The sequence below is a fragment of the Chrysoperla carnea genome, chromosome 2 (genome assembly GCF_905475395.1).
Source record: "Chrysoperla carnea chromosome 2, inChrCarn1.1, whole genome shotgun sequence".
In the NCBI taxonomy this organism is placed as follows: domain Eukaryota; kingdom Metazoa; phylum Arthropoda; class Insecta; order Neuroptera; family Chrysopidae; genus Chrysoperla; species Chrysoperla carnea.
The window spans coordinates 16,225,444-16,248,293 of NC_058338.1; positions in this window are offsets into that span (position 1 = coordinate 16,225,444).

Here is a 22,850-nt window from a genome sequence, read left to right on the forward strand (position 1 = left end):
GTCAAAAGAAATGTAAATGTCTCTTTACTGTGCATCTATAATATTATTAAATCTAAAAGCTACAAATTTTTAGGCGGTATGAAGTTCACCGGGTCAGCTCGTTTTATATAAACGGAAACAGAAATGTGAGAGTACCATCCTGTATAATAACTATTGTGTTCATCTACTAAAATGATATTTTTATTATTCATCCGTCAATTATAAATTTGACATTAATTAAATACTTTTAGGGTGTGTTATTTTTTTTATAGGTATCAGATATGAGTAAGAAGAAAATATTTCATAATATTATATCGGTCGTTCCACGTTTATTATATATCGTAATGCAATAATATCTCCATGTGGTTAGGAGGATATTATTACTGAATGGATGTGGTGGATCATCTACGTAGAAGGGAGGATGTATGCATGCATGTAGGTATCATAAATAGTCATTTTTCTTTTCATATCAACATTTTTATTATACCGCAGAATAATGTGACAGGATAATTTGGTTTTTTTGCCGTTATATCTTTATAAAAAAATAGAATGAATACATCATATGACTTCTATATTATTGAAAGTTTTAAATCTGGAACCATCACATAACTACCCTTACAGGCTATTATAAGTGAAATTTACAAAATTTAAAAAACCTCCGACAAATGCCTTGTAAATCGATTTTTGGAAACTTAGCTATAATATTTCTCAATCATGTTGGTTCGACCGAGTAGGGGCTACGATGCCACTGAGAAACGCACAGACGCACAGATAAACAATTTAAACTTATAACACTCCTTTTTAATCATTATCAAAGTGATGGTCAAGGTCATCAGATGAGAAGAAAATGATACTTAGAGACCTATAATTTTTTGGGACAAATTTTTGGAAATATTTAATTGAAATATCTGAGTTGACTTTGTTCTTTTGAATTATAGTTTTGAATTACCTAATTATTTTACCATTTCACTATTCAAAATTAATTGAGCCAACTTTATTTCGCCATTCATTTCCATAGTAATTATTCATATGTTAAAAAAAACGTCATCCTTTTCCAAACTGAGTCGATTTTGAAGATCGCTGCCTATTTTTTAGTTTTTTCAAGAACAAAACTGTAAGCTCGCACTTGAAACATAAACACTCTCCGTTAAATTACCTTTCAAATGAAACCAAAAAAATTAAAATCGGTTCAACCGTTTAGGCGCTACGATGCCACAGACAGATACACACACATTGCGATCATACTTATAACACCTCTTTTTTTAATTTGGGGGTTAAAAATGACGAGTAATAATTGATTACCACAAAGCAGTTTAAAAAAAATCAGACGCGTATATCATTTCGTTTTTGCTTTGATCTAACATTGACATCACAAGATAAACGAGTATTACCAGATCGTTAAGAAGTAAGTATATCTCGTTTATCATTTATCTCTGTGTACAGGTGTGTACTTATAATATGTTAATATCGGTAAACTTTAAGTTAAGCTTTTTATACACCAACCAAAGTAATATAATATTAAGAACACGATTTGCATTTTCAAGCAAGTGTTTTTATTTATTAAAACATAAAATAAGGAAAGGTACTGTGTCTACTTTGTCTAGACCTTTCTAATTCTATTCAGAATATACTTAATAATTTAATGCACGTTTATAAGATAGTAAATTTGTTTGTTCAATGAAAGAAACAAATGTAAAAATACATAAATATCAAGATAATTTCTCATGAATATTTTGTACTTAAACAAGAGAAATTTTTCAAAATTTAAAAAACCCCCGACAAATTTTTGGGGTACGAATATCAATAACTTTATAAAGTTTTTCAATTAATTTAATAAAGCCCAATAATGATGATCCAGGTAGGTAATATAATTTTGCCTTGGTTATACGTAACATGGAAATTGGCGAGCCCCTGCTTCAACATGTGATAAAATAATTCATAGAGCTTTCACTCGAGGCAGTAGAATGGGAATATAATTTCTAAATCTCATATATAATTTGCTTAACGCACTATTTACTAACTTGATATTCTCAAACATAGTCTAGGCGCATATTCACCACTATTTTAAACATACTGTACACTAATTTATTTTAATTTATTATCATGTCCAAGGGGTAACTTAGATGACAACTTACGTCAACATTAATACATATGTCGACCCAAACTGAAATGATTAGATACAAATCAAGATATTAAAATTCGTATTAAACCTGCGACTTATATAATCGAAGCATTATTATTTTCAATAAAACCTATCAGACACGGAAAATGGAAATGTGTTGACATATTTTTTCAAGGCAAATGGATGCTTTCCTTTGTAAATGGATATAGTTAATTTAAAAAAGAGTAAAAATAATACAGTAAATGGTCTCTGTAATGGACAGATAAGTTTGGAAAATTAAAGTAATATTGATCGGAATCAAAGAAATAAGAAAATATTTTACCACACTGAGATGGAATATAAACTTTAAAAAAACTATTGGAATTGAAAATATTTTTGTTAAATTTACTGTACAATTACTTCATTTACCACATAAATAATGAATGAGAATTTATTTTTCCACTATGTAAAAACCACTAAATTGAATGCTGGGTATAATGTTACTCTCCCCTTGATACATAACCATGCATGTAACTCATGCATGTTGCTCTTGCTACCACTTTGGGTTTAACATTCAATGTTAGAAATGAATAAAATATTTTCTATTTTATGTTCTCTAGACTTCGAAATAGTTTATTTTATTCAACCACCACCAGACACACTTCAATACCGGGTGTTCAATGCACTATCAATAATATTACGGTAGAAAAGTTCAAAATCTTAAAATAACTTCAAATTTTGTTAGACTACGCCTACGTGAGATCATTGGCTAATCAAATAATGACTTTGAATTTTTACCATTAGAGCTTGTCTTTTGCATGCCCATATAAAATAGTTGACCAATTTTTCAGAAAACATTGTTTCTGAAAATGAAGAAAGAGTTTCACAAAATTTTACAGAGAACATCTTTCGGATAATTTATTGGAAATAAGTTCCTCAGACAAAAGACAAAATTTTTCAAAGACTTCAAGTTATAAAAGACTAGTGTTTGAAATATTTCAAATTTCCGGGGCTACTTCTTGCATGTTAGAAAATCAAGTTAGTAAAAACTACTGCCATAAAATTTTTAACTTCAGTGCCGTACAAATTAAATCCCTAAATCGAATTACTTTTTACACTTTTTTTTAAACTTTTATAATATAAAATAACAAATAGAGAAATTACGAAATTACCAGTGAGGAAGCAAAATGCTGGTGGAGCACAAAAGAGCCTAAAGTAGAATTTTTTCAATTAATTTCTCAAAAGTGTATTTCAAAGGACTCCAAATGTCTAAGTAAAATTCATGAAAATTGTGCAATGTGCCCATTTGAACTCTACAACTTTGAAGAAACTAATTTTTTATTGCTCGGGTGAAATAATGACGGTTATAGATGAAATTGAACACCCGTTATAATGTACAAATGTGTTTAAATTAAATATTTTTGTATGATCTCGACAGCTGTGAACTATAAGAGGTATTTCGAATACTAAACTCCATAAATACACTCTACAATAGGAATAATATAGATGGTTTTTTGGAAAGGTTAAAGTTTTTGGTGAACGCAAATGATTTTTGATACGTACATAAAATGAAATTTATATCGTTTTTAGTAATTCATTAAAATATAAATTATATTACTGTGTTACCTTTTGAGACATATTGGAAAATTTAAGATGATTATTTACCTGAAACAAATAAAAATATCTTTGATAAAAAAGCTTTCAGATATAACAATAAATTTAACAAGATTTTGATAAATATATAAAGGTATGTAAAATAAAGCTATTTTTAAAAAAAAGTTGAGAATGAGCTAGAAACTAGACTCTTATCCTAAAATATGACATGGTTTAGGATATTATCTAATTGTAACCGTGTGTGCCCTTGTTCCGGACCTGTCCATGAAATACTGTCTCGTAAATAGGAGTATCTGCCGAGAAACTATATAAATAATTATCCAAGTTGCAGTCTTGGTACTTTATCTTATCCTAAAATATCACATGGTTCAGGATATTATCTAATTGTAACCGTATGTGCCCTAGTGTCTGGATCTGTCCATATTGGCTCTTCTTGTGTTAAAATATTCATGAACAGCCTGTACAATAAGTTATTTTAGATTGATGATTGGTCATTTATAATAAATTATGTATTATCATGTTTTTGAAGTACTTGCCCCTGTTGTAATATAAACGAACAATATTTGTAAAAGTAAATTAACTTTATTTGTTTTTTTTTTTATTCCCTATTATTTTATTACAATATTTTTATGATAACATTAACCCTTACCAATATGTCATTTACATATTCCTGTGTCAGTACAGAATGTTTCAAAAATTTATGTAGAAAAGTAGAGTGGGTTAAATGTTAACACGTTATAGTACAGTAAATTTGATTTTGAAATAACAATTTTTAATCATTAACTGCAGCTATATCGGGTATATCTGAAAATTGCTCTTGAAATGTGTCTTTGCTCTTTAAACACAAAACAGGAAGAGAAAAATAAAGGAAATGTGGTAAGTGTGTAAGAGTGTGTGACTTTAAATGCTGATTTGTACACATATAAGTGATTTTATGTTTTTGTAGCCCCTAATCGTAGCTCCTAAACGTTCGAACCTCCTTGATTCACAACATTTTGTAGCTTAGTTTCCAAAAATCGGTTTACAAGGAATAGATCGCATTTGTCGGGGTTTTTTATATTTTGTAAATTTCACTCTATAAAATCGACTATTTCAAATACTTTGAGACCGGGTTCGACTGAGTTTGGCTGTTACAATTAATCCATGTTCTTTGGCTCTAAACGAATGCAGAAAATAGTCTTGAGTCCTGTAAGGCCGTTAACTTTCGCCAAGACCAAGGAATCCGAATTGACCTCGTCTTGTGTCGGTATAAGATTCACTCGATTTGCACTCCTAAAGGCAGTTCAAAGATGAGAAGGAGATACTGTAGGAAATAAAGCATTTGAACGAGGAATAGACTCCTCGTCAGTAGATTTCCATGGGAGCTGGTGAAAAATGACTGTCTTATTGTATTTAAGATTAGTGTGAGAGGAGAGGATTAAATCAATCTCTGGGCTCATTTCACTAAGAAGGCAACACTAAGTAGTTATACGATAACTTATTAGACGGGTAAATTTATTAAGTAAATTTAGAAAAAAAATCTAGTCTAAGTCTTTATTTGACGAAGAGACAGAACAATAAGTGCCTAGAAAGGCTTTATCACTACTGCTATAACACATATCATGTAAGACTACCGTTTATAAATTAACTGTTTTCACCTTTGATTATTGAACAATCATAATGCAGATATAATTTCCAGAAATTCTTAAAGTTCATTTATGAGGAAATGTTTTTATTTATTTAATAAATTTCTATAATTAGAAAAAATAAATAACAAGAAAAAAGAATGCAACTATTCGATACATTCTACCTACAAAAATATATGAAATAATGTTCACTTATTTTGCTCACAAATTTTCTTCAAACATGAAAATAAAAATTTTCATTCTTATAAAAATAACATTGTATGGATGTATAGCTAGCAAACAGTTGAGGAGTTATTTTAATTTATTTTTCTTGCAAGTTTCTTTTTTCTACCTTGTATATATATCTTTTTTTCTAAAGACACGCAATTTGATAATCATGATATGAGAATGCAAAGAAAAAACTGAATCGTCAAGCGCTTCAAATAGTTCACCAAAGGGTCAGAATGACTTTAATCCATAACCTTTTTTTTTGATACTTTCAAAAATCACTGTTCCCTCTTAAAGGAATTATTTACTAAAATCAATTGCATAGCATTTATGCCGAATCCGTTTTCAAAAAGAGTTTTACAATTGTTGCTAGTATTTGGATAGTGACGGAGTTGCAAGTCGAAATGCTAAATGTTAGCTTCATTCCATAGTATCTAAAAATATATTCAATCTGGCAAGTCATTTCATTTTGAAAATATTGCTTTTGAAATTTGTAAAAAAATGTTCATATCTTTTCAAACGTTTAAAAGTTTGGTAACGACAATACAGTTGTTCTGATAATCCCTTTTGTAAACATTTTAAAGGCTGAGCAATCAATTAAACTTGATCCTATCCAACTTTGCTGTTTGAAGGAGAGATCAAACATAGATCATCATTTTGAACCATAAATTAAGGAATTTTGTAAAAATTTAAAATAGTAAATGTAAATGCAAACAAATCATGGACAACTATTCTAATATACTCAACGGATTATGACAAAATTGAAAACTGTGTATATCAAGAGAGGGTGGAGGCTATAAGCGGTGATTTTTTGATAACATCCCGGTGTATCAATGAATTTTATTTATGCACATTCGTTTTTCTGTTATTCTAATAAGCAAATAAATCTTTTTGTCGACGCTCGACCATAAGACACGATTAGCTTGTCACTATGAAAGTTACAATTTTTGGAATATTAATTTTTATTTTTAATTATCCTCTTATTAATTTAAATATATTAGAATTTTAAATTTTCCGAAAATCTTACTTTAAAAATGTGACTTTTCACCTTACTCAGTATTGTAAATCTATCTAAGAGTCATTACAAATTCTTGACCTGCAAATAGTGATAAAAATTGCATTTACGCAAAGTATATTCTGTATACTTCTTTAAACAAAAATCAAATTTCAGTGGTTCTTGTTTTTCACCACGAAAAATTGTATTTATAAAGAAAATCCTTAGTATAAACATAAATAGTCCTGTGTGTTTGTGTCTAAGTTCTATAATTTAAAATAATTTATTTTGAAAATGGTTAGTAATTTGTTCAAAATGTTTTTTTAATTGTTTTTTTTTTTTTTTTTTTCTTAATCATATTACTTTACCTGGAACACAAACACGACGTCATTGTATGTTTGATTACAAACTGAAGTGAATATTCTTGTCTCCAAACTTGCTCTAATTTTCTTTTTCTACTTTCTCTTTTTCTTATTAATATACTTAGTCTGTCAGACTATTGTATTAATAATAAACTTTCCAATCTAATTAAAAGTTTATTTATTAAATTGCCAAACTAAAAGGATATAAATGAGTTTCTTTTTTTTTTAAAGATTTTGTTTAAAGGAAAATTTGTACATTTATTTTTCATGCGAAATTAGACATTTCTTTCTAAATATATTTAAAAACTTTCTGTTCTGTTGTATCGATTGTTCTGTATTGAATTTTCTGATGAGTTCTGAAAAAAATGGTGAATTTTTTACGTGTGATTATGCTTTAATAAATTTGGTATCCCTACGTATCTACGACAGTTGTATGAAAAAATTTATTCTGGTTAAAAAAGGGATCTGTCATACAACAGCCGAGCTGAAAATATCAGCTTTATTCGTTTAGTAAGAAAGACTGAGATCAAAAAACAATTTCAATCCAGAATTATTAAGATGTCCCTTCGTGTTGAACTGACTTTTGGTATTTATTATAAACATGGCCTTACTGAAATTACGGAGACTTTGTAATTATCCAAGATTATAAACTCTTCATTTGGAATCACCATCGATCATCACAATTAATACAAGAAAAGTTAAGAACAAGTCAACTTAATTATCTTGAAATTTTCCAACAACTTTTATTGGTGATTATGTATGTTTCCTTTATGAATTGAATTTAACAACTAAACATTAGGTTTCTGTAAGTCTAACTTTTGAATCAATTTCCCTCAGATCAATGGACGCAGCAACGAAGCCTATGGATACATAATTATAAATTTGTTCTAGATTATCAGAGCCTTCTGCTCTACACCTACGTAAATGTAATTATTTTTTACTAACTTGCCCCAAGAGATTTTCTTGTTTATGGAATATTTTTATCATAAAAGTATATTCATTAGATTGTACAAATGATAAGAACCAAGGACAGAAAATGAGAAATCTTTATTTTAGTGTTAGGAATCCTATATTCATGCAATAATTTATGTAGACATCTTGAAATGAAACTACAAGATAATTATATACACATAGTATAGTCATATTTATTCCCATTTATTCCTGGGATAATATCTAACTAATATGTTTGCTATTATCAACAAGTGGTGTTCCCATCAAATCCTCTGTATTTATATGAATGTTCTAAACATATTAAATACATTTAAATTTTAAGGATAACATCATTTTGATATTATATGTATAGCAGGTTACAATGAAAAGGACTATAAATGTACATAATATTAGATATACGTATAAATTGTGTACATATTACAGGTGACGTAAATAGATATATACGTTTAAGTGTATATACATTTACCAATCCCTAGAGATTCACGTGTGGATCCGAAGGGAAAATACTCTTTGCAAATTAGAGTCTTATCAACGATTTTATTCAAAGTTTATTTCTATCTTCTATCACAGTGATTCCAAAGTGGTACATACGGAATCCCGGGGACCCACAATACCCGACATGTGATCCATGCAAACGAAAAAAAATAATTAGGGGTCTGTGACGCCCAAACGAGGATCACTAAAGTCAGTCGATCTCATTAAAAGAGGTTGATTCTTTGATTTTCACTTTATAATGAATTATACTTTTATTAATGGAATATTCCACATAACAAAATTGTTTTTGCATAGATTTTACCTGAAAGCTTAACAAACAGACAGACGTCGATTTCCCAGCCAATTTCTCCCAATTTAATAATTTTCCACAGACAAACTGCCAAGAAGATGACGTTTAAACAATACAGTGACAATGACGAAAAGAATGCGTCATTACAAGATGATCTAGTCAGTATAAGCACGAATGAAGAACTGAAGTTACACTTTAGAAACAAGCATAAGCTATTCTGGCTTCGGAAAGATATACCTGCAGGTTATTTCACATTATGAAATATCCTTACGACAGCAAAATGGTAAAAACCTTTGTAAACTCGCAGTTAACGAAGGAATCCTATACTACTTTTCTATTTCACATACAAACAATGCCTGTATAAACATGTAATTAACGCCTATAATACCCTATTTCAAACAATGTGTATTATATATATTTATACGTCTGCCTCCTATGAAATTTTTATTTTGAAGCAACTTTATGAAATGTACCTACGAGATGTTCGATCAACATAGTATGGGAAGCAGATGTACCTTGCCTCACAATATACATATATATGGTTTTTGTAATTGTAAGTCAGTGTAAGGAAAGTACAATCAACGGCTATCGACCTTAACTTTATTTATATTGAATCAGTATGCAATGCATGGTACAAGATCTTAATGTAACGTGGAACACACCTGTTTCAATATTATATTTTTACACTTACTCCAGGGAAATTACAGGACACTGGTTGGGCGGCAGGCATGCTGAACGCCTGGGCCTGACGGTGTATCACGACTACTGCAGAAGCTATCACAGTGGTGAGGAGTAGGAGACAATGTATCATCTTCTCTGTCAATGCCCAGCTCTTGCCACGAGGAGATGGACTCACTTGAGCCAGCCTCTCTTTGACGACCTCTCCGAAATAAAGTTCGTCGACGTCAAAGCAGTCCTGCTGTTCCTTAACACCTCCAAATGGTTCATGGAGTAGTGGCCGCAGATGGGACAACCCTTTGTCGGTATCACAACAGACCCTATGGTCCAACTGAGTCTCACCCCAGGACAGCCTTACCTAACCTAACATACTTCAGAGAACAACATCATAAGAGAGATTTAATTGAGATATTAAAAACCCTTCAAGTTTTTCTTATGAGCATCCTTCAATAATAATAGGCAATAGGTTTTTACAAAATTTACTTTCGAATATTTAAGTTTATTTTTGAATAAATAAACCCCATTTTTTTTAATGGATAGTCAGTCTCAAAAACTAAGATCCATTTACTCGTTTGTTTGCGGTGTGATAAATAATTTATGCTCAAAAACAGTTTCCAGAAACCGTAGAGTGATCAATAATAAACTATCAACAAGGTGTAACACGCTATCCACCGTCACAACGGTAAACTTTCGTGACACTATTGGCAGAAATTTTTTTTCTTGTTTATGAGATAAATATATCAGTCTCATTATCCGAATTGAACATAATAAAAATGATTTACTCATAGATATTGTTTAGTTTATAGCATAGACTTTCCTTTCAGTATTGTCAAGTAAAAATGTAAATACCTACTTTTATTATAAACAATATGGAAACTCATTTTCATAAATATTTTCCTTACTTTTGTTGTAAATTGTACATAGCGTTGTGATACGAGAGTTTTATCTCACATTTATTTATTATTATCGTTTATCTACCTTTTACGGATGGATTTACTTCATTTCTATTTAAGTAATACTAAGAAATTTTTATTTTTAAGTATCCTATTTATTTACTCACCATCTTTAGTATTTTTTAGTAAGACGGCACAGCAAAAATATTCTGCGTTTTGTTATAAAAGTATAATATTTTTACCTCGTTAATTATTTGAATATATTGAACCACTTTGAATTTGGCTATTATTATACGGTGTAAGATTATACACAAACGAAAAGGAGTCTAAAAATGGAACCATCAAATCGGCCCACACGTTTGCGTCGCGCAGTCGGGTAAACATGACACTTCACTTACAGCTTATTTCAGCACATATAATTCAGCTGGTAAGACGCTTGGTATGAATCAAATGACTCGGGTTCGGCTCCAAATGTATGTGTATCTTTACAGTTCTATCTAATATATTTACTCGACAGCAATGATTGATCTTTATTGTGTAAGTCATTGTTCATGAATACTTTTATTAAAAGACTAGCGACCCGCCCCGGCTTCGCACGGGTGCAATGCTGATACTAAATACACTACAGAAAAACTGTGAACGTTGTATATAAAAACATAGCGGCCCGCTCTGGCTTCGCACGGGTATAAAATATATAGCCTATGTGATTAAAATCGATCCAGTAGTTTTGATTTATTCATTACTGCCCGTGGCCCGAACGCGTTAAATTTGGAGTAAAACAATCCCCCTTTCCCTATACCATGAAGGAACAGCCTGCGTTTGCAATGTATGCGGAAAAAATGTAATTATTTACGACATCACATTAGAAACCTCAAAAATAGCAGTACTTCTCCACTATTTAATAGATGTTATTATACATATAAACCTTCCTCTTGAATCACTCTATCTATTAAAAAAAACCGCATCAAAATCCGTTGCGTAGTTTCAAAGATTTAAGCATACAAAGGGACATAGGGACAGAGAAAGCGACTTTGTTTTATGCTATGTAGTGATGTTTATTGTATTCAAAATTTAGTACACAAACAAAAATAAATAGTTTGAGAAATGCTTAAACAATGTACGAGAATTACAGAAAATTCTTAGTCACAAAAAAAATTAAGACACAAAACTTTTGTATGAATTTTTCATATAATCGATATTAAAGACACAAATTCGATAATGACTTTCTAATATTGCTTGCATTCTGGAAAATTTGTATCCATTGATTGTTACATAAAGATATCAGAAAACTGTATATTTTTTCTAATGCACTCAATGAATATCCTAAAACTTGCAGAGACTCTTAAATAAACTGGTCGTCAATCTATTTTAATTACATTACTTATTAGGATACCTTCAAACAACAATTTAAGCTTATTCTGATAGTTTTCATTCACATTTACTCTGGAGATTGTGATAACTTCAGGAGCTTGCGCAGCTCCGGATCTACGAAATTTTACAAATAAACTTTCTGCAGGGAAATGTCTGAGATATACTAAACAGACAAAACACATTTATACGTGAAACCAATTTATTTAATAATTTTATTTAGAGGTATTTTCTTTTTTGTAAAATTCACAATGATGAAATATAATCTTATATTCGTTTTATAAATATGCCTTGTATTTACAATAAATGTTTTGTTAAAAGAAAATGTAGATGTGTTTGATATAAAAATTACGCGTGGGTAGAAATAATGAAATGCCAAATTGTGAATTTCATTGATAACAGCTATTATTCTTGACAAAGCCGGATAATTTAATATACGCTACATATGGTTCACGATACTTCTTATTTTTTTTGAATATAAGAAGTAGTTTTTCTGTTTGTTCGTTTTTTTGGCGCTTTATATTTTTAACGGAGGTAGTAAGACGATACTGGCTGCATATTTTCTCATCATTAAATGAAGCCAACCGAAAGAAAATTTTCCATGTTTTAGAATTTTCCAAAATAAAAAATATATTAGATTTATTATAACTTGTGAAAATGATGGGAATAGAATCTACAAATGATCAAACGGTTGAAATAAATAAAAACATTTTATTCTTTTAAATTAGGTACATGGGTCAATTGAAGGGTTTATTCAATCGGTTTCCACTACTAGTGTAATCTAAATTAAGTCGATACAAGAAACAACTCCATAAAATCCATTGTCTTTCCATAATTTCGTGTAAAAGTGTAGTTTTCCATAAAAACTTCATTGGTAATTTATGTTTAAGTATCTTCGGCATAAGAGAGACAAAAATTCGCCCAGCAATAATTGCCAAAATCTCCGAATGCAAACGATGTTTGTACTTTTCTCACTCGAATATATATGTAACAGACAATCCGTATTTCTAATAACCGTCAAATTTCCTTCCGGCATTACGGTGGCTAATCAGCTAAATATTTCAAGAAACACCGTGCAGAAAGAAACAATTTATGATACATAAGTGAACAAAATATCATTTACCATTTTAATGATTCTTAATTCATTTTCACTTTCATTAATGAATATTTATTTATCATAATTTAATAATTAATTATTATTATTAAAATTCAAATAATAAGATAAAACTAATTAACGTTTACGTTGATAAGATAGGTATCTACCTAGAAGCATAATATGATTAATTTTCATATATATTGAAAAGGATCATTTTCAAAATTGGGGGAAACTTATTGAAATAAAATAATTATAGAGTTTAAATATATTTTATTATACATTCATGGATTTTAAAAGCCCATGGTTACGACTAGTGGTCCTAAGACATCAATAGAAGTGCTGGAAAATTGAAGAGAAAACACCTCCTTCCAGAGATTAAAAGAACTTCTGACCTATAACCGAAAATAACACGTACAATCCGTAACTCTATTGGCCTAGAATTAAAATACTATTTATAAAGCGGTACACCTAAATTGCAATTATTATGTTCAGGGAACTTAGACCAAAAACTCTTCACGATCGAGCTTTAATAAATACTAACAAAAAACTGTAGGTAGGTAATAATTAAAAAATTTTCTTGTTTAAACAATTCGATTTCGTAATTAAAACATTTTCTATGAGTTAGTAATTTCTGTATAATGTTGTTGTTTTTTCTGCTCGAATAATTTTAATAATAATAATTGGTGATAAATTATTCATTAATTATTATTTTGAGAGAATATTTCTTATATCTATAAGTACTACAACAAAATTAGCAACGATAATTCTCTATAAATATTAATTCTATATTTTAAATTATTGTTTTTATCATACAATTTTATTATTACATTCTTTGATATTGTACGATTTAATAGTCTATCAACTATCAAACCATCAAGAAAGCTTTCAGTTCCAGTACATATGCTGTAAAATTTCAGTTAATCCCCGCCATTAGGTTTCCACACCCATCAATTCCACTTAAACTTATATTTACTTATCTGTTCATACTTTATGAGTTAGTTTCACCAATCTCTTAGCTAATCGAAATTAGCATCAAAAGAAAGATAATTTAATTACGCAGTTAATTAAATATATGTCTCACCTGGTTATCAGATGGGTGAAGATCAACCTTATTCCGTCTCTTAGACCATAATGACTATGTTTCAAAACTTTCATTATTATTATTCAGAACTTACTTTATATTTCAAACTTAATATTATAAGAGACAGTGTTATCGCAAAAAATGGCTGGACTCAATCATGCAGACATTTTAATGGTCGAATTGTATTGATAGTATTTACTGCCAGATTTTCAATAGTGTACTCAAATTTTCTGCATAAACAAGGACACTTTGCATGAACTTTTTCTAAGTAAAAAAGACTCTTTTGTCAAACATATTTTTGGTCACGTAAGTATGCTTTTAATAACGTATTAAGTTCCATAAGTGTATAATTTTATTTTTAGAGACTAGTACCTATAACAAATTAGACTACGCTAGATGCCAACCGACAAAGGTTGGCATACAATGTTTCACTTTTTCTGTCACACCCTATATGTATAATCAAAAACATACAAAATTCCACACCAAATAGTAATTGTAATTAAATAAATTACTTTTAATTTGTGTAAATTTTGTTTATAAATGCTATTTGTTTTGTTACTTTTTCGTATCGTAACTTTTCCGTAACATGTCTTATTGCACTCTCCTTCCCCGCAGTTCTTTACAAAATCTTCTTTATTTACAAAATCAAAATAATAATAATAATAACAATTTATAAAATAAAATGTCATCCACTTTATTTGATTTCTGTTCTTTCTTCTCCTCATTCTATGTAAAATAAAATGTTTTTGTTTTCTTTTCCGACATTGTTTTTTGGTATTCGAACTAGTTCTCCCGTGGTATGGTAGGTACTTATGTATAAATAAATATATTGTTCTAAAATAACAATAACAAGTAATAGAATAATAATATAACAATATAACAATTGTAGACTTTGATACGTATTGTAGACTGTAATAATATAATGTAGACAATATAGATTACCTCAAGTTTCTAACCATATAGATATCAATAAAAACTATACAATGTGATCAAATTGGTTTTAATACATTTTTAACTTGAAATAAGTTGCCCTATCAGCTCAGTTGGTTAAGGCGTAACCAATTACGTCCGCGGTATGCTTAGGGTACAACTATTAATTTAATTAACAGTTGTGATGGGCTATTGTAGTGCATGTTTTATGCATGACGGAGGTGCACTCAGCCACTGAAAGTGAGGAGCTGATAAGTGAAATTATCAGCGGAAAGGTGGTAAAACACATATATGGTATCACAATGGGCTCTATAGCCTATGTGTGCCCTTCATGGACAGTCAAAATAATCTAACCTAACCTAACTTGAAAAAAAAGCAAACTGATGTGATATATCAATATCATTTCCTTTAAACATGCTTTTATGAGCTTGCTTTGTATATATGTATCTATGTTACTCTGAACGTGATTTTGATCCACTTTTGAAACACCGAATTAAGTTGAAACTTCGCAGACTCATTGAAGACCGATGACAACACAATAATTTAATAAGTTGGTTCCATTATCCTGATCAGGATCTTCAGGATTAGCGATTATCCTGATCAGGCTCTTCAGGATTAGCGATTAACTAAAAAATATTTGATGGTGAAAGCGCAGATAAAATTCCAAATTATGAATAAATATTAGTTTAAAAAACTAAAAAATACGCTTTTGTAGGTAGCTAAATTAAAAAGTAGAAAATAAATAATAGTTCGAAAAAAAATGCTTTTAAAGTAATTTCTGTAAGTTAAAAAAATTACAATGATGAAAATGACGAAATTTTACAATAATTTAACTAGCACCCCACGCTTTTTTACGATAAAATGATTGTTTTCTTTCTCATTCAATTTTTTTCTTTTGAACTAACAGAAACTATTTTCTACTTTTAGCTCGGCTTGTTATATAATTATGTTTTTTGTAACTATTATCTACATTGTGACTAGAAAACTAGTATAGACAGACTTTCCCGTTTCGTTCTGGGACAGCTCTTATTGTTACTCTACAGCTCGTTATTATCAATGATTTTGAGTACAACTTGATTATTTACGTAAAAATTTCCATCTGTCTGTCTATTTTTTTTTATGCCTTCTGGTCGTCGAAAACCTCCGAGTTGCTGCCATAAACGCCCATCGTGGTTTCATTACATCGTGGAACACTGATATCGCAACAGAATCGGGCACAAGGTGCGGGTACCTCGGCGTTCGATAATCTTCGCTGTATGCGTGCTCAACGACTTCAAGAACCATCGAGTAAGGAGTTTGGACCAATTATATAACGATATTCCCGAAAACTCCAGGAGACATCGAGGATACCGTTTACTCCGGGTACCAGGTACATCACAACCGATTCTGACATTCAATTAAATTCAATTTCACCACTATAAACCCAATTGTAAATTTAGTATATTTACGGTTAATTATAAATCTCTTTAGGTCACAAAATTTCCTGACGCTCTAACGCATCGAATGCCGAAAACGGCATTCAAATCCACCCTACTGATCAAATTTTTCATTGCATAGTTTCTGCGACTAAAAGTAGTTTTACCATCAAAGCCGTAACATTTTTTTCTTATTCATGGTACAATTTTTTAATTAAACCACCCTGTAGAGTATATACTTATATACAGGGTGTTCTGTTATTAACTGCAGATCGTGGGCCTACAGAATAAGCTCATAAAGACGAAGGAAAAAGTCATTTACCAATTTTGGATCTGAGCCCTAATTTGGGCGCTACAGGTATGACAAAAATTGATAAATTGTTAAATTCCCTGGCTATCATTCGATAACCAGTAGCCAATGATAATCAGTAGATATTAATAAATGTCATTTGATAATATTCAACTAAAGAAGGGGTATGAACTGATTTCAATTGGATTATATTATTTTGAAAAAAACATTAAAAAAAACTATTATATTATTTCATTGGTTTGGTCAATTCCCACTTTTTTTTTATTATTATATTTTTGCAAGAAAACATTACATTATTAGTAAAAAAACAAATTACGTCACAAAAAGAGTGTTTTTAATTTAGGGTAAATAAACAAAAAACACCTTCTTTGTGACATTATTTGTTTTTTTACTGAGAACCTAATGTTTTCTTGCAAAAATATAATAATAAAAAAAAGTGGGAATTGACCAAACCAATGAAATAATATAATAGTTTTTTTTAATGTTTTTTTTCAAAATAATATAATCCAATTGAAATCAGTTCATACCCCTTCTTTAGTTGAATATTATCAAATGACATTTATTAATATCTACTGATTATCATTGGCTACTGGTTATCGAATGATAGCCAGTGAATTTACCAATTTATCAATTTTTGTCATACCTGTAGCGCCCAAATTAGGACTCAGATCCAAAATTGGTACATGACTTTTTCCTTCGTCTTTATGAGCTTATTCTGTAGGCCCACGATCTGCAGTTAATGACAGAACACCCTGTATACTTTATTATTGATAATCAATCGTTAAAATATTGGACAAATCAAATCACTCTTTACTTTATTTATATGTATATGAGCTATAGTTGATGGTGAGCTTTGTACATAAACTTTACGAGTATGCATCAAAACAACATAGCAATAATGTATGTAGTATGCATGTATGCATGTATGTATGAATGTAAGTATGTATATATGTATGTATATATGTATGTATATATGTATGTATGAATGCTGATGATAGCTTGACTCGTATGATGATGACCCCATATCATACCTCATTCCCTCGGTTACTATAAAACCTCACATATAGCTTCTACCAGAATATCTGTATACGTTTGTTACTACATATTATTTTGTGAGAAGATCATCACTTATATTATTATTATATTCCATTTAGTTCACTTGTTTGTTGTGATGTAACAATGGTAACAATGTTAACACACAATAATATTAAATAACAATCCTAACATATTAATAATGGTAATAATATCTCTCATCGCACACAAACGATCTCCTTTACTTATCACCTTCTCTACTTTATAATCTCTCCCAGCTTTGTCAAAGTATTCATATTTTATTTTAATCTATACCTCTTCATCATTAGCTTGTTTCTTTTCTTTTAATCTTATATATTTAAACGAGCAATTCTTGTATATATATATATATCAACGATCTTGGAAATGGCTCCAACGATTTTCATGAAAATGAGTATGCAGGGTTTTTTTGGGGCAAAAAGTCAATTTAGCAAGGTTTCATTTTTAAAAAACGTCGTTTTATCCGTCTTTTCATGAAAAACTGAAACCGGCAATGCAAATTGTAACTCTTCCTGACATCTATTGGTGTATATCGTAGTTAATGAAATACAATGCAAATTATAACTCTTCCTGACATCAATTATATCGTAGTTAATGAAATAAAATACATTACCGGGACATTCAAATTGGTATTTGTGTGGAGACATTTAAAACTGTCTTCGATTAGTGATAAAATTTGTGTCTTTTTAAGAATACCGAGCAAAGCTCGGTCATCCAGATATTATTAATTAAAGAAATAATTTTAATTGTATAGGTTGTCTAGCTAAGCTGGCTACAAATGGAAAACTTTTGAATTCTTTATAAAAAGAACTCTGCTTTCAAAACTATTAACATTCAGTTATGCATTTTTGACATCGAATATAAAGTTTGAAAGGAATGTTAATCGTCGTTTAGAAATGTAGACCATTTTGAACAGATGATAAGGGAAACGTTCAAGAAATCACTCCCGAGGTATGGAACACGAAGGTGGATACGTTGAGGCTGATATTGTTGACGAGATGGATACTTTTCCGTCAGAAACATTTTTTCGGTGTTGTTTAAATTGCAAGAATAAAATGTTTAACGGTTTACATTTAAATGAATTCTGAAAAACTAAACAGGGTTTATTCAATTATTTCCATAAATTAATTTAACTTGAGAATATTGAAAGATTGAAAATATTTTAATTCTTGTCTTCGGTAAGTCGAAAACGAAACCGGATACCAAAAAGTTGTATTCTTACTTTTCGTCAAAATTCCTGAAGGGAAAACCCAAATTCAAAATAATGATTGTATTCCCCTTTTTAATTTAAATTCATTTTCTTAGGTAAATTTTATTCACAACTTACCAAAATCACGATTGTTGCACTTAATTTCCAAATTGATTTCTGAGAAAGCTGGTAAAACACTACGTCAAACGGCTTTTCATCAGCGGCATTGATTTTGACTTTTTTTTTATCCAATTTTTGTTTTTTTTTTGCGAAGTTTGGTTCTTCCAAAGGTTTTTGTGCTGGATTTCAATGAAAAACATTTTTTAGGCAATATTTATCTACAATTTACGAATATTACGTTAATTTGCACGCAATTACTATGTATTTCAAGATATTATGACTTACTATTGATTTAAAAAATCATGTCAGTTTCATTTTTACGAAAAGGGATTATACATTAGTTTAAAAATTTGAGATTATTGTTAACATTGGTCTGGCCAAACAAATGGTCCCGCCCTATTGTTTGGGTTTTTAAGAGACATTTTTATTTTGTAGTTCTAGTAACAAGTTATTCCCTTTTGTCGCTCATGTTTAAATTTTAAGTACAGTTCTTATGTATACTTATAAACGTGCACAGAAATCTATGGACTAATGTCAATTATTTTAAAGAAGAACAGGTTATAACTCTTTGGTTGATTAAAATATTCAATATTTTCTATCAATAAATATACTATTTTCATAAACAACAACCTTCAATAAACTCATTTACCATAACCATCCATCCCTCCACTCTTGTTCATAACCAATATTATTCATCAACAAACATTTCCTTTCCCCTCTGATTTGATCGCCCGTATTTTATTATGTTAATGATACTAAAGGTAATATTTTAAATGTTATATATATTGGTAAATGTCATATCACCAACATAATAGATTATATTATTGTTTAGGTAACAGAAATATAATATCTAACTCCATGGGATTTAAATAAATGGAATATTATTATTATTAGCTTTATATATATATTAACGCCTGGTCGGTGGACGTACCTACTATACTTCATTCCGATATCTCTGGTGTCCTAACTGAAAGTAGGTAACTAATTTTATCATCTACAGAATGGTTAAAAATCTATATGAGATTCTTCAATAATCAAATATTACTTGATTGTAATAATAAATAATAATAATAATAAGAACCTGATTGTATAAAGTGTAAGATTGTACCCAAATTTAAATGCCTCAATCTCTAGCTCTTTCCTAGTTCACCCATTTTGGCACTTGTAATCTTTTTTTAACCCCCGAACTAAAAAAAAGGAGGTTTTATAAGTTTGACCGCAATGTGTGTGTATGTCTGCCTGTGGCATCGTAGCTCCTAAACGGATGAACCGAATTTAAGTGCTTTTAGCTATGTTTCCGGTGCGTTTAGGGTTCCGGACCCGGAAAAAACCATAGAATTGGCGATTATGACACATAATTTTAACATATAAATAAATATGGAAATGAATGGTCAAATAAACCTTGCTCAATTCTTTTCGAAAAGTGAAATGGTAAATTAATTAGGTAATTTGACACAATAATTCAAAAGAACAAGGTCAACTCAAGTATTTCAAATTCAATTAAAATATTTCCAAAAATTTTTCCCTAAAAATCATAGCTCTCTAAGTATACTTGTATACTTTTCATCTCATCTGATGTCCTTGACCATCAGATGAGATGAACTTTGATATTCATTTGAGAAGGAGTGTTATCAGTTTAAAGTGTTTATTTTTGTATCTGTGTGTTTTTCAGTAGCATCGTAGCTCCTAAACGGTCGCACTTGATTGAGAATATTTTATTGCTAAGTTTCCAAAAATCGGGTTAGAAGGAATAAATAGCATTTGTCGTGGGTTTTTTAAAATTAGTAAATTTCACTTGTCTTGATTTTTCTTGGTCGCGAGATAAAATATTCTATCATAGAATCAATTTAGTAAATATGGTCAAGCAGATAAAATTGCAGAAATTTCTGTTTATCTCTTTTAATTGGCAGTTTGTCTTTGGGAGGTTTTCTCACATCGACCAGAAAAAGTAAAGGAAAATAAAAACATTTATATAAGTAAATACAGACAAAAATGCATAATTTCTTTAAATTTTAGTACCTGTTTATGCTGGGTACTTAATAAACATCACATTATCCTAGTTTTTCATTTTTAACTATACTATCTACATCTTCTCTTTCTCCTAATTGTTAATAAATGTGACGTCATTGTATATTAATTAGTTTTTAAAGTAAGAGTATTGATTCATGATTTTATAGTGTGATTGCAAGGGGAGGAGAATAACTATGAACCATGGAGAAATATGTTCAAGATATTTCACAAACTAGAATACGTGTATAGTTTTGTAAAGGTGTTATACTGATTTACAAAAAATATTATTCTATATATGCTATAGCAATCAGAATTGCAAGATTTATTCATATTGAGGACAATAAAATACTCTTATAAAACGAATATGCTAAAATCTCGTGCTAAAGTCATAAAGTTAAAAAATTGTTTTTTTTTTGTTTTTGTTTTTTTTTTTTGATAACACAGGCAAATTTGATTCGATCTTATTGGAATTTTTTTTGAAACACACTAATTTTGGGTCATTTTTTTCAACTGTTTTTCGCTAGTTATCACTAATGTGCTTAATTCCGGGACCAGGATTCCACATTCTAGAAACCTATTAGAGCTAGGCTAATTTTGATCAAAATTTGAAAAGTATGACCCAAATTTAGTAGGATTACATACTTGGTTTATCAAAATTGGATAAAATTTGGATGTGATAGAGCAAAATTAAAATTTTTGGATTTTGATGACGTCATCAAGTTAAAAAATTCGATTTTTTGACATCACAGACAAATTTTATCCGATCGTATTGGAATTTTTTTTAAGACCCACTAATTTTGGGTCGTTCTTTTCAGCTGTGATGTTTATTTCTCGCTAGCTACCACGTATGTGCTTTATCCCGGGACCAGCATTCCACATTCTGGAAACCTATTAGAGCTAGGTTAATTTTGATCACAAATTTGAAAAGTATAACCCAAATTTAGTAGGATTACATACTTGGTTTATCAAAATTGGATAAAATTTGGATGTGATAGAGCAAAATTAAAATTTTTGGATTTTGATGACGTCATCAAGTTAAAAAATTCGATTTTTTGACAACACAGGCAAATTTTATCCGATCGTATTGGAATTTTTTTTAAGACCCACTAATTTTGGGTCGTTCTTTTCAGCTATGATGTTTATTTCTCGCTAGCTACCACGTATGTGCTTAATCACGAGACCAGCATTCCACATTCTGGAAACCTATTAGAGCTAGGTTAATTTTGATCACAAATTTGAAAAGTATGACCAAAATTTAGTAGGATTACATACTTGGTTTATCAAAATTGGATAAAATTTGGATGTGATAGAGCAAAATTAAAATTTTTGGATTTTGATGACGTCATCAAGTTAAAAAATTCAATTTTTTGACAACACAGGCAAATTTTATCCGATCGTATTGGATTTTTTTTTAAAACCCACTAACTTTGAGTCGTTATTTTCAGCTGTGATGTTTATTTCTCGCTAGCTACCACGTATGTGCTTATTCCCGGGACCAGCATTCCACATTCTGGAAACCTATTAGAGCTAGGTTAATTTTGATCACAAATTTGAAAAGTATGACCCAAATTTAGTAGGATTACATACTTGGTTTATCAAAATTGGATAAAATTTGGATGTGATAGAGCAAAATTAAAATTTTTGGATTTTGATGACGTCATCAAGTTAAAAAATTCGATTTTTTGACATCACAGGCAAATTTTATCCGATCGTATTGGAATTTTTTTTAAGACCCACTAATTTTGGGTCGTACTTTTCAGCTATGATGTTTATTTCTCGCTAGCTACCACGTATGTGCTTAATCACGAGACCAGCATTCCACATTCTGGAAACCTATTAGAGCTAGGTTAATTTTGATCACAAATTTGAAAAGTATGACCTAAATTTAGTAGGATTACATACTTGGTTTATCAAAATTGGATAAAATTTGGATGTGATAGAGCAAAATTAAAATTTTTGGATTTTGATGACGTCATCAAGTTAAAAAATTCGATTTTTTGACATCACAGGCAAATTTTATCCGATCGTATTGGAATTTTTTTTAAGACCCACTAATTTTGGGTCGTTCTTTT